We start from the raw sequence: 14,397 nt of genomic DNA, 5'->3' as shown, positions 1-14,397 counted from the left end.
AGGAAGGTTATGACCAACCTAGATAGCATATTCAAAAGCAGAGACATTACTTTGCCAACAAAGGTCCATCTAGTCAAGGCTATGGTTTTTCCTGTGGTCATGTAAGGATGTGAGAGTTGGACTGTGAAGAAGGCTGAGCACCTAAGAATTGATGCTTTTGAACTGTGGTGTTGGAGAAGACTCTTGAGAGTCCCTCGGACTGCAAGGAGATCCAACCAGTCCATTCTGAAGGAGATCAGCTCTGGGATTTCTTTGGAAGGAATGATGCTAAAGCTGAAACTCCAGTACTTTGGCCACCTCATGCGAAATGTTGACTCACTGGAAAAGAGTCTGATGCTGGGAGGGATTAGGGGCAGGAGGAGAAGGGGATGACAGAGGATGAGATGGCTGGATGGCATCACTGACTCGATGGACGTGAGTCTCAGTGAACTCTGGGAGTTGGTGATGGACAGGGAGGCCTGGTGTGCTGCAACTCATGGGTTGCAAAGAGTCGGACACGACTGAGTGACTGATCTGATCTGATCTGATTAAATGCTCTTTGGTTTCATGACCTGCTCAAACTTAAACCACCATTCTTCTTTAAAACATTTTTTAAATGTATGTTTTATTGTTCTCTTTGCAGGTAAACCGTCCTGATGATGTGCTTAGACTCCTCAAATTTCAGTTTAGGAACTTAAAAGAGAGTTTTAGTGACTTCATTGGTACTGTAGGGGTTAAGAATCTGCCTAGCAGGGATGGGGGACCCTGGTGGGCTGCCTCTATGGGGTCACACAGAGTCGGACACGACTGAAGCAACTTAGCAGCGGCAGCAGCAATGCAAGGGACACAGGGTCGATCCCTGGTTGAGAATTCTGAATGATCCAGCTAGGTAATGGTAATTTTTTATCTAGATTTAATCTGTTACCTAAATGTATTTAATCTATCACCTAAATAGATTCTGCATGCCACAGAGCTACTGAGCCCACACACTCTGGAGCCCACAAACCACAACTAGAGAGCCCGTGGGCCACAACTGGGACCTGATGTAGCCAAATAGAGTTCTACAGTAAGAAACAAATTAGAAACCACAGGAAACTCTCTTCTTAGTTTTCTAGTGGCTTTTAGGATATCACAACATGAGACTAAGGAAAGACTTTCAAATCCTTGCACAGGTCTGAATGACATACACAGTTTGGACATCACCCAAGTGGGATTTAGACAGCTGGGGAGCAGGACCAGGGTGGGCTTCCCAGGTCACATTAGTGGTAAAGAACTCATTTCCAATGCAGGAGATATAAGAGATGCAGAGTCAATCTCTGGGTCAGGAAGATCCCCTGGAGGAGGGAATGGCAGCCTACTCCAGTATTCTTGCCTGGATAATCCCATAAACAGAGAAGCCTGGCAGGCTACAGTCCACAGGGTCAAATAGAGTAGGACACAACTGAAGTGACTTAGCATGCATGCAGGACCAGGGTGACTTGGTTGCAGAGGTGGTGGGAAAGACCTAGAAGCCAGGTTTGAAGGCTTGGGCAAACTCATAGGTAAATGAGTTCTCAGGAGGTAAATGGCCACTGCTCTAATCTGCAAGTAAGGACATGGTAGCACCAAGGAGCCTAGCCAAGAGGTTCTGATCCCAAAATAAGTCAAGCAGAACAGACTCAGTATGATGTGTGGTAAGTTGGTACTGGATAGAGGGTACTTAGAGCATCATGGGCTTCCCTGATAAAGAATCTACCTGCAATGCAGGAGACCCCAGTTCGATTCCTGGGTCAGGAAGATCCCCTGGAGAAGGGATAGGCTACCCACTCCAGTATTCTTGCCTGGAGAATCTCCATGAACAGAGGAGCCTGGTGGGCTGCAGTCCACAGGCTTGCAAAGAGTCAGACAGAACTGAGCAACTAAGCACAGCACAGTGCACAGCATAACATCATAGCGATGCAGGAAGGAAGTCACTGAGACCCAGATCTAAATCCTGACTCAGGCACATGGCTTATGTCCTTGGTATATTTAGGTAATTTTTCTTACCTTCAGTTCCTTTTCTGTAAAAGTATGTTTGATTATACCCTATAATGAGATTGCTATAAGGATTAAAAGTTAAGATATCAAAAGCATGTCGCATCTACTCAATTCCATGTGCTCCATTAATGGAACCTAGCAAGGAAGCAGAGCAGATGTTAAAAATGTTTAGGATCTAAACTGTGTGAACACTGAATAATCAGAACAAATGACTGAGCAATGAGGCCAATGAGAAGGGATCCCCAGTGAATAGAAAAGTTGGTCCAACCAAAAAGAAAGGATGCAGGTCCACACATATGACTGGTGTTTTATAGGCTCCTTGAAGATGAGAAAGTGGTTTTCATACTAAGTAAGGATTTCAGAGTTTGGAGCTTGGAAAAGGAGCAAATATTCAATGGGTCTGCTTGGCCAATAATCTATAGTCAGATGGAGGAATAAAACAAAGTTGTGGGGAGTTCTGTTTTCTAGAGACTGTACTTTGGGACTAGGTAAAGTGCCTCAGGGTGGGAACAACTGGTTTGCATAAAAGCAGGTGGTGCCCATCAGAAGCTCAGACACCAAATGCCCAGGCAACAGAGACATCATTACTCATCAACAGAGGTGAAGAGGCAGACAGCCAGGTGTTTAAACAAAAGAGATAAGATTGCAACTGTACACGGAGTCAGAAAAAAGAGAGGGGAACTGATAAGAAATTTATTGGCTCTAAGTTGTGGCAGTTGGAGGCAAAATGTCCTTTCATACTGTCTGCTCCATAGTGGAACTGGAGTCAGAGTAAAAGCAGAGGGAAACAAATAAACAGCCGGTGTCAAGGAGCATGGTGGAGGGTTCCATGCTAGACTCACCATGCAGGAAATGGCACAGAGCCAGCAAATTTAAGCTCATTAGCAGCCAGGACCTCATTTTCCTCATTTATAAAATGAAGGCGTTGTACCTCAGGATCTCTGAAGCCTCTTCCAGTGTTAAAAGTTTCCTTTATTTCTGTTAGAAATATCAAGAGGCCTCTAGTTTGAATGGTCTTGTACCTTCCTCACAAAATGTTGTTGCCTGGTAGATGCTGAGTAATACTATTTATGCTTGTTATTCATCTGAGAAAATATGGTTTTAATGAAAAGCTAGAAGCTTGTTCTCAGGTTCTAACCATGTGGCAAATAACGAAATGGAAAGCCGAAAGCTAAGTCTAACCCATTAAACTTAGGAACTCCTCCTTTATTTTGGAATTTCAAAATCTACTTTGGCATGTTTGGCTTTGTGTCACAGCTCATTATCACACAGCTCTGCTGTTTGGTGCCTCTCCTGACCAGTTTTCTTGCTTCCATTCATTGTTCCTCTCTTACTCTGCTGCTATAATGTCAACTTTTTATTAAATATAAGGTGCCATCACTTGTAAGCAACCACATTGTTTTATATATTTCTGAGAAAGAAAATAACTGCCAATTAATCTATGACATATCAGTTGTGGGATGCCTCTGAGTTTCAGAGTTATTAAAGTTTCTAAAGTGTGTCTTCAAGTCAATAATACATTGTATGCCTATAAAATAGGAATCAACTAAGGTCCCTTGGCTCTGAAGCTTCCAAACACTGCCCATAGGATGAACTCTGAACTCTGCAACAGATTTGGGGCCTTCACTATCCTACCCAACCTTACTGGACTTGTCTCCTAACACATGCCACCAGCTATCAAGCTGCCTCCAACCTAACTTGTTTTAACTTTTTATTTTGCATTGAAGTACAGCCAACTAACAATGCTGTGATAGTTTCATGTGAACAGCAAAGGGATTCAGCCGTACATACAGATGTATCCATTCTCACCCAAACTCCCCTCCCATCCAGGCTGCCACATAACATTGAGCAGAGTTCCCTATGGTATACAGTAAGTCCTTGTTAGTTATCTGTTTTAAATATAGCAGTGTATACATGTTGATCCCAAACTCTCTAACTATTGTTGCTCCTATTTTCCCCCCTAACAACCTTGAGATCATTCTCTAAGTCTGTGAGCCTGTTTCTGTTTGGTAAATAAGTTCAGTTATATCATTTCTTATAACTGCAAAATCATATGTTCTCTTCCTTCCTTCTACATTTACTAAACACCTACTGTATACCAAGTCCTATTTTAAGTATATCACTGTTTTCTTTGTTTTGAATCTCCCTCTCTCAACCCCTGAACCAGATTTTTCTATTTTTCCTTCAAGATCCAAACCAACCATCTTCTCACTCATGAAAAAGTTTTGTGAAACTTTCTCCAGTTTTTCTCGTGTAGACTTAACTTTGTAAGCTTCTGTTACACTGTGTTGAAACAGTTAATGCACCAGTTGCCCATCCTAGACAGCGGGCCCCTCAAGCACACAAAAAAGTGACATTTATTTTTGTAATCAGGACAGGGATTAAGAATGTAGAATCCTGCTTACTGGCTTCAAAGTCCCTTTCCTGCCTAGTGGGAAATCATGCACCCTAAGTGGGGAGACAGACATGAAAAGTGACATTTTGGGACTTCTCCAGTAGACGAGTGGTTAAGGCTCCGCACTTCCACTGCAAGGGGCACTGGTTCAATCCCTGGCCAGGGATGTTTTGCATGTTGTGCCTTGTGGCAAAAGAAATAAGTGACATTTTGAGGAAGTACAGACTGCTAGGGAGTACAGTCACTATGAGGTGAAGTTCTTAGGTTTGAACCTCATACAGACCATAACTATGTGCTATGAATCACAGACCATAACCCATCTCACAAGTTCTGCGAGTAGCAAACCTTTAGTGAATATCTTAACCTATTACAGGTTAAGAAAAAAAAAACATCATTAAAGACACTAGAAGATTTATTAAGTACTTACTATATGCACTGAATCCTGCAGGTGCTAACTTCCTAAGTGACTGGTGAGAAAAAATGAAACTCTTACTAAATCACACATTCAAAGTCACGCAGACAGTGTTAAGCATGATCTGAATTTGATCCTGGGCCAATCTGATTACCAAGATTAAATTCTTTCCATTAGAGTACTTTATGGCATAGTACCTCATCATCACTGAGGAGATTCCTCATTTGGCTAATAATTTGTCAAGGAAAAAAAATGGATAGTCTTCTTCAATCACCTGTGATTGGTGTTAATTTGTTCTCCCTGGCAAATCTAATAGGAAATACAATGTGATTTTTTGCAATAATCAATTGATGATGAACACACTCTTGGTATCTTTTTCCTGTATTTTCTTCCTGCAAGGTTTCATGCCTTATCTTAATTTTCCAATTTTCTTGCTAATCTCAGACCAGTAGTCATTTACACAGTCACAGCCTACTAGTAACTAGCAATTGGTCAATGAACTTGATTTGTCCCATGAAATGGAGACAAATCCATTAGTTGGAGTTGAAAAAGCTAGTGAAGAACAAATAATGTAGGCAGTAAGATGATCAAGATCTCTAGTTGGAGTCCCAAACAGAATAAACCCAAGGTGAAATACCCTGAGACAAATATTAATCAAATGAACAAAGATCAAACACAAAGAGCAAATATTAAAAGTAGCAAGGGAAAAGCAACAAATAACACACAAGGGGATCCCCATAAGGATAACAGCTGATCTTTCAGTAGAAACTCTTCAGGCCAGTAGGGAACGGCAGGACATACTTAAAGGAATGAAAAATAATAATCTACAACCCAGATTACTATACCCAGAAAGGATCTCATTCAAATATGAAGGAGAAATCAAAAGCTTTACAGACAAGCAAAAGCTGAGAGAATTCAGCACAACCAAACCAGCTCTTCAACAAATGCTAATAGAGCTTCTTTAAACAGGAAACACAGAAAAGGTTTTTAAACTCGAACCCAAAGCAACAAAGTAAATGGCAACAGGATCATACTTAACAGTAATTATCTTAAATGTAAGTGGGTTGAATGTCCCAACCAAAAGACAAAGACTGGCTGAATGGATACAAAATCAAGACCCCTATATATGCTATCTACAAGAGACCCACCTCAAATCAAGGGATACATACAGACTGAAAGTGAAGGACTGGAAAAATATATTTCATGCAAATGGAGACCAAAAGAAAGCAAGAGTAGCAATATTCATATCAGATAAAATAGACTTTGAAATAAAGATTGTGAAAAGAGACAAAGAAGGACACTACATAATGATCAAAGGGTCAATCAAAATACAAGAAGATATAACACTTATAAATATATATCAACCCAGCATAGGAATATCTCAAAACATAGGGCAAATGCTAACAAATATGAAAGGGGAAATTAACAATAACACAATAATAGTGGGAGACTTTAATATCCCACTCACACCTGTGGATAGATCAACCAAACAGAAAATTAACAAGGAAACACAAACTTTAAATGATACAATGGACCAGTTAAATCTAATTGATATCTACAGGACATTTCACCCCAAAACAATGAATTTCACCTTTTTCTCAAGTGCACATGGAATATTCTCCAAGATAGATCACATCCTGGGCCATAAATCTAGCCTTTGTAAATTCAAAAAAATTTAAATCATTTTGAGCATCTTTTCTGATTACAATGCAGTCAGATTAAATGACTACAGGGGGGGGAAAAAAAACTACTAAAAATACAAACATATGGAGGCTAAACAACACAATTCTGAATAACCAACAAATCATGGAAGAAATAAAAAAGGAAATCAAAATATGAATAGAAACAAATGAAAATGAAAGCACAACAACCCAAAACCTATGGGATTCAGTAAAAGCAGTGCTAAGGGGAAGGTTCATAGCAATACAAGCTTACCTCAAGAAACAAGAGAAAAATAAAACAAAAAACATAACTTTAAACCTAAAGCAACTAGAAAAAGAAGAAATGAAGATCCCCAGGGTGAGTAGAAGGAAAGAAATCATAAAAATTAGAGCAGAAATACATGAGAAAGAAACAAAGGAGACCATAGCAAAATGCAACAACACTAAAAGCTGGTTCTTTGATAAGATAATTAAAATAGACAAACCATTAGCCAGACTCATCAAGAAAAGAAGGAGAGGAATCAAATCAACAAAATTAGAAGTTAAAATGGAGAAATTACAACAGACAACACAGAAACACAAAGGATCATAAAAGACTACTTTTATGGCACATATCAGCAACTATGTGCCAATAAAATGGACAACTTGGAAGAAATTGATGAATTCTTAGAAAAGTATAACCTTCCAAAACTGAACCAGGAAGAGACAGAAAATCTTAACAGACCCATCACAAGCGTGGAAACTGTAATTATAGAAACTGTAATAAAAAAAAATCTTCCAACAAACAAAAGCCCAGGACCAGATTCACAGATGAATTCTACCAAAAATTTAGAGAAAAGCTAACACCTATCCTACTCAAACTCTTCCAAAAAATTGCAGAGGAAGGTAAATTCCCAAACTCATTCTATGAGGCCACCATCACCCTAATGTCAAAACCAGACAAAGATGCCACAAAAAAAGAAAACTATAGGCCAATATCACTGATGAACACAGATGCAAAAATCCTCAACAAAATTCTAGCAAACAGAATCCAACAACATACTAAAAAGATCATACATCATGACCAAGTGGGCTTTATCCCAGTGCAAGGATTTGTCAATATTTGCAAATCAGTCAATGTGATACACCACATTAACAAATTGAAAGATACAAACCATGTGATTATCTCCATAGATGCAGATAAAGCCTTTGACAAAATTCAACATCCATTTATGATAAAAACCCTCCAGAAAGCAGGCATAGAAGGAACATACCTCAACATAATAAAAGCCATATATGATAAACCCACAATAAACATTATCCTCAATGGTGAAAAATTGAAAGCATTTCCCCTAAAGTCAGGAACAAGACAAGGGTGCCCACTCTCACCACCACTACTATTCAACATAGTTTTGGAAGTTTTAGCCACAGCAATCAGAGAAGAAAAAGAAATTAATCCAGATTGAAAAAGAAGTAAACTCTCCCTGTTTGCAGATGACATGATCCTTTACATAGAAAACCCTAAAGACTCCACCAGAAAATTACTAGAGCTAATCAATGAATATAGTAAAGTTGCAGGATATAAAATTAATACACAGAAATCCCTTGCATTCCTATATACTAACAATGAGAAAACAGAAAGAGAAATTAAGGAAACAATCCCATTCACCACTGTGACAAAAAGAATAAAATACTTAGGAATAAATCTACCTAAAGAAACAAAAGACGTGTGTGTGTGTATAAAACACTGATGAAAGAAAACAAAGATGACACAAATACATGGAGAAATATACCATGTTCATGGATTGGAAGAATCAATATAGTGAAAATGAGTATACTACCTAAAGCAATATATAGATTCAATGCAATCCTTATCAAGCAACCAATGGTATTTTTCAGAGAACTAGAACAAATAATTCCACAATTTGTATACAAATTAAAAAAAAAAAAAACTCAGAAAGCCAAAGAAATCTTGAGAAAGAAGAATGGAACTGGAGGAATCAACCTGCCTGATGTCAGACTATCCTACAAAGCTACAGTCATCAAGACAGTATGGTACAAGTGCAAAGACAGAAACATAGATCAATGAAACAAAATAGAAAGCCCAGAGATAAATCCACGCACCTATGGACACCTTATCTTTGACAAAGGAGACAAAAAATACACAGTGGAGAAAAGACAATCTCTTTAACGAGTGGTGTTGGGAAAACTGGTCAACCACGTGTAAAAGAATGAAACTAGAACACTTTCTAATACCATACACAAAAATAAGCTCAAAATGGATTAAAGATCTAAATGTAAGACCAGAAACTATAAAACTCCTAGAGGAAAACATAAGCAAAACACTCTCTGACAAATCACAGCAAGATCTTCTATGGCCCACCTCCCAAAGTAATGGAAATAAAAGCAAAAATAAACAAATGGGACCTAATTAAAATTAAAAGCTTTTGCACAACAAAGAAAACTATAAGCAAGGTGAAAAGACAGCCTTCAGAATGGGAGAAAATAATAGCAAATGAAGCAACTGACAAAGAATTAATCTCAAAAATATACAAGCAACTCATGCAGCTCAATTCCAGAAAAATAAACAGTCCAATCAAAAAATGGGCCAAAGAACTAAACAGACATTTCTCCAAAGAAGACATACAGATGGCTAACAAACATATGAAAAGATGCTCAATATCACTCATTATCAGAGAAATGCAAATCAAAACCACAATGAGGTACCATTTCATGCCAGTCAAAATGGCTGCTATCAAAAAGTCTACTAACAATAAATGTTGGAGACAGTGTGGAGAAAAGGGAACCCTCTTACACTGTTGGTGGTAAAGCAAACTAGTACAGCCACTATGGAGAACAGTGTGGAGATTCCTCATAAAACTGGAACTAGAACTGCCATATGACCCAGCAATCTCACTGCTAGGCATGTGCACCGAGGAAACAAGAACTGAAAGAGACATGTGTACCCCAATGTTCATCGCAGCACTGTTTACAATAGCCAGGACATGGAAGCAACCTAGATGTCCATCGGCGGGCAAATGGATAAGAAAGCTGTGGTAAATATACACAATGGAATATTACTGAGCTATTAAAAATAATACATTTGAATCAATCAGTTCTAATGAGGTGGATGAAACTGGAGCCTGTTATACAGAGTGAAGTAAGTCAGAAAGAAAAACACTTATATACTATATTAACACATATATATGGAATTTATAAAGATGGTAACGATGACCCTATATGTGAGACAGCAAAAGAAACACAGATAAAGAACAGACTTTTGGACTCTGTGGGAGAAGGCATGGGTGAGACGATTTTAGAGAATAGCATTGAAACATGTATATTACCATATGTGAAATAGATGACCAGTCCAAGTTCGATGCATGAAACAGGGCACTCAAAGCCAGTGCACTGGGACAACCCTGAGGGATGGGATGGAGAGGGAGGTGGAAAGGGTTTCAGGATGGGGACACATGTACACCCATGGCTCATTCATGTCAGTGTATGGCAAAAACCACCACAATATTGTAAAGTAATTAGCCTCCAATTAAAATTAATTAATTTAAAATGAATATCTCCAGTCATTTCCATTCTATCGTTTTCCTCTATTTCTTTGCATTGTTCACTTAAAAATCTTACATTTCCTTGCTATTCTTTGGCACTTGCATTCAGTAGAGTATATCTTTCCCCTTCTCCTTTGCCTTTTGCCTCTCTTCTTTTTTTAGCTATTTGTAAGCCCTCCTCAGACAACCACTTTGCCTTGTTGCATTTTTTTTCCTTGGGGATAGATTTGGTCACCTCTTCCTGTTCAGTGTTATGAACCTCTGTCTATAGTTCTTAGGCACTCTACCAGATCTAATCCCTTGAATCTATTTGTCACCTCTATAGTGAATAGTCAATAGTCAATCTATTTGTCACTGTATAATCATAAGGAATATGATTAGGTTGTACCTGAATGGTCTAGTGGTTTTCCCTACTTTCTTCAATTTAAGCCTGAATTTTCCAATTAGGAGCTCATGATCAGAGCCATAGACAGCTCTAGGTCTTGTTTTTGCTGACTTCTGACAGAGCTTCTTCAACTTTGGCTACAAAGAATATAATCAATCTGATTTCAGTATTGACCATTTGATGATCAATAACCTCAGATATGCAGATGATACCACTCTAATACCAGAAGATGAAGAGGAACTAAAGAGCTTCTTGATGAGGGTGAAAGAGGAGAGTGAAAAAAAAAAAAACTGGCTTAAAACTTAACATTCCAAAAACTAAGATCAGGGCATCTGGTCCCATCACTTCATGGCAAATAGATGGGGAAACAATGGAAACAGTGACAGATTTTATTTTCTTAGGCTCCAAAATCAATTAAAAGACACTTGCTTCTTGGAAGAAAAGTTATGACAAACCTAAATAGTATATTAAAAAGCAGAGACAGCTGACAAATGTCCATATAGTCAAAGCTATGGTTTTTCCAGTAGTCATGTATGGACGTGAGAGTTGGACCATTAAGAAGGCTGAGAGCCAAAGAATTGATGCTTTTGAACTGTGGTGCTGGAGAAGATGCTTGAGAGTCCCTTGGACTACAAGGAGATCAAACCAATCAATCCTAAAGGAAATCAACCCTGAATGTTCATTGGAAGGACTGATGCTGAAGCTCCAATACTTTGGCCACCTGATTCAAAGAGCTGCCTCATTGGAAAAGACTCTGATGCTGGGAAAGATTGAGGGCAGGAGGAGAAGGGGGCAACAGAGGATGAGATGTTTGCGGGGCATCATCGACTCAATGGACACGAGTTTGAGCAAACTCCGAGAAATACTGAAGGAAAGGGAAACCTGGCACGCTGCAGTTTATGGGATCACAGAGTCAGACCCAACTTAGCAACTGAACAACAGCAACAAGATGATCAAGATGTATTAAGCTATCAAAGATAATTAATGACAGAGAATATAGATATGATATCAATATATTAAACATAAAACCAAAATATTAAAATATTCCTTAAGATTCATTGAGAAATCAGAAGAGGTGCTGATTTAAAGTCTGTGGATGTAATGAGGTTGATGGTAATGCGAAGGCTTCAAACAGGAGCACACACAGGCAGTCTTGACAAAGAGGTTTGGAGAGGAAGCAGTATGTTCTGAAGGACTTGGAAAAAAGAAGGAAATTGAGGATTTGAAGAGCTTCATTCTTTAATGAGTTGCACAGGACCCAGGGCCTTGGTGACCCACAATAAAGTCATGAGAAAGAGACTGTGGAAACTCAGGAAATAAAACTCACTGGGTAAACATAATATATTTAGATGACCATCCTCTCATTTGAGTAAGTGGAAAGTTTTGATATCACTTATTTTATTGCCACTAATCAGTTCTAACAAAAAGCTAAGGTCTTCTTGGAACACCATAATATATAAAATATTTTAAATGCCAGGATCAGTAACCTAGTCATTATATATTCATTATACAGTCTATTGGCAAATGCAAGTTAGTAATAAGTGCACGTCAAAATTGCATCTTGTCTGAGAATGTATAATAATAGCAAATGTAAGAATAAATGGTTAACATTATTTCTGTTTAAAATAACAGGTTAGGCTAACTGCTGTAACAGATAAGCCCCAAATCTCAGTGACTTATCACAGTAAAGATTCATTTCTCACTCAAATTACAGGCTCCTGAGATTCTGTGAAGTAGGTATATGTGAATTTTTCTGTATACAGGAGATCTGCTTCATGCAGTCATGCAGGCACCCAGGATGTACCACTTAATGGTTTGAGATTCTTACAGGGTTTCAGGATCCCCCGTGGTATGCTCTGCAGCCAGCTAGCTGAGAGAGAGAAAAAAATACATAGGATTGTGGAAAACACACAGGAATAAAGGCAAGCCTGGACAAGGTCCCCACCACATCTATTTATGTTCCAGGTGCCCATCTACTGCAAAGAAAGTGCTAAGTGTTGTCTAGTTGTGTGTCCAGAATGAAAGACAGAATACGGATATTGGTAAGCACTATCATTATCCCCAGAAAATAGGTAATAAATTCTCATTTCAGTGACAAAACAGCTGTATGATATATAGCCTATGAATATAAAAAAATTAGGATTCTGATGAACATTATCATGTCAGAATTTACATTGAGATAAGTGATGTCTCCTTTCTGTTGTTACTTGGAAAAGCTGTATGTTTATTGCATGAAAGCCACTGATGACTCTCACTTCTTAAAATTGAGATATAATTGACATATAACATTATATAATTTACAGGTGTACAACATAATGATTCAATATTTGTATATGTTGTGAAGTGATCACCATGTTTTAAACTCTTTTTAAAAAAGATTTTCTCTGGAATATGTGTTGGTTCTTTTAAACATTCACAACAAATATCCATTCTTAGAGGATGAATTTGATATCATAAAAACTAAGTTACAATAAGTTGGGTCAGATGCAAAGATTAAACAATTGAGTTTTATTTTTTCATGAGATTCACAAGGCAATTCCAAAATAAACACTTTTAGAATGCATTGAGTAATGATATCCCTGTTGAAAAAAATATAGCTGTATTTCTCAACATGGATGCCATTTTTTGTTGTTGAGTCACTAAATTGCGTCTGACTCTTTTGCAGCCCTATGGACTATAGCCCGCCAGGCTCCTTTGTCCATGGGATTTCCCAGGCAAGATTACTGGAGTGGATTGCCATTTCCTTCCCCAGGGGATTCTTCCCAACCTGGGGATCAAACCTGAGTCTCCTGCATTAGCAGGTGGATTCTTCACCACTGAGCAACCAGGGAAGCGCAGATGGCATTTAGATTTGGGGAAAGGCATCTGCAACTTGCATCTATGAACCTTAAGGCTGTTCAAACCAGGAAACAGAACAGGCGGCTATGTAGTCAGAGAATATGGGGAGGTGCGTAGCACTGCAAGAGTGAAAATCTCTTTCTCGCCATAGGTCAAGAGTCTCACCTCAATTTTCTCACTCTTATTTTTTCCAGACATTGAGAAGAATGCTCATAAGCAGAGAATATCAACTAAAAGACCTTTACCTTTTGGATGGATCTCAATCATTTATTCCCTTTCATTAGTTTGGTTTTATAAAAAGTCCTTTCTTGGGAGAAAATTTTTAATTAAGGACATAACACTGTCCTTTAAAATCCTACTGCATACAGTTTATCAGGCTACATGATTTGGTAATATGTAATATTAACATATTTGATGATTCATAGTTAAAGCCTCCAAATATTGATCATCTTAAAGCATCTAATAAAACAATGAATGCAAACCAAAAAAAATTTTTTTTAAGTTAAAAAAAAAAAGTTTTGCAATGTAATGTGCTTTCCAAGCAACAGGGAAAGGTTTTTAACAAGGCCCTCTACCCTGGGGAGATGAGCACTTTCACTAAATGTTGGAGGGAATGTGCGCTGATAAGAGTTTGTAGGAGGCATTCTGGCAATGCATGTGAAAAAACAGCCTACTTTTGGACCCACAATTATCAATTCCAATTTAGGAAATACCTAAAGAAAATCACTAGGCAATTTGTAAATCTGGCTAAGTAGGAAACCATTGCAGCTTTGTTTATGACAGTGGAAATGTAAAATAAACAAACAAAAAATCCTAAAAGTATATTATGTCATGATTAAATATAACATAGTATACCTATTCAATGAAATGGTATTCAGTGATAAAAAGGATGCAGTTATTGACCCTAAAGATCAATATGACCCTAAAGTCAGCTTCAGCAGTACATGAACCATGAACTTCCAGATGTTCAAGCTGGTTTTAGAAAAGGCAGAGGAACCAGAGATCAAATTGCCAACATCCACTGGATCATGGAAAAAGCAAGAGAGTTCCAGAAAAACATCTATTTCTGCTTTATTGACTACGCCAAAGCCTTTGACTGTGTGGTCACAACAAACTGTGGAAAATTCTGAAAGAGATGGGAATACCAGACCACCTGACTTGCCTCTTGA

The sequence above is a fragment of the Bison bison genome, unplaced genomic scaffold (genome assembly GCF_000754665.1).
Source record: "Bison bison bison isolate TAMUID 2011002044 unplaced genomic scaffold, Bison_UMD1.0 scf7180017864100, whole genome shotgun sequence".
Taxonomy (NCBI): domain Eukaryota; kingdom Metazoa; phylum Chordata; class Mammalia; order Artiodactyla; family Bovidae; genus Bison; species Bison bison.
This window is presented reverse-complemented; position numbering follows the sequence as displayed.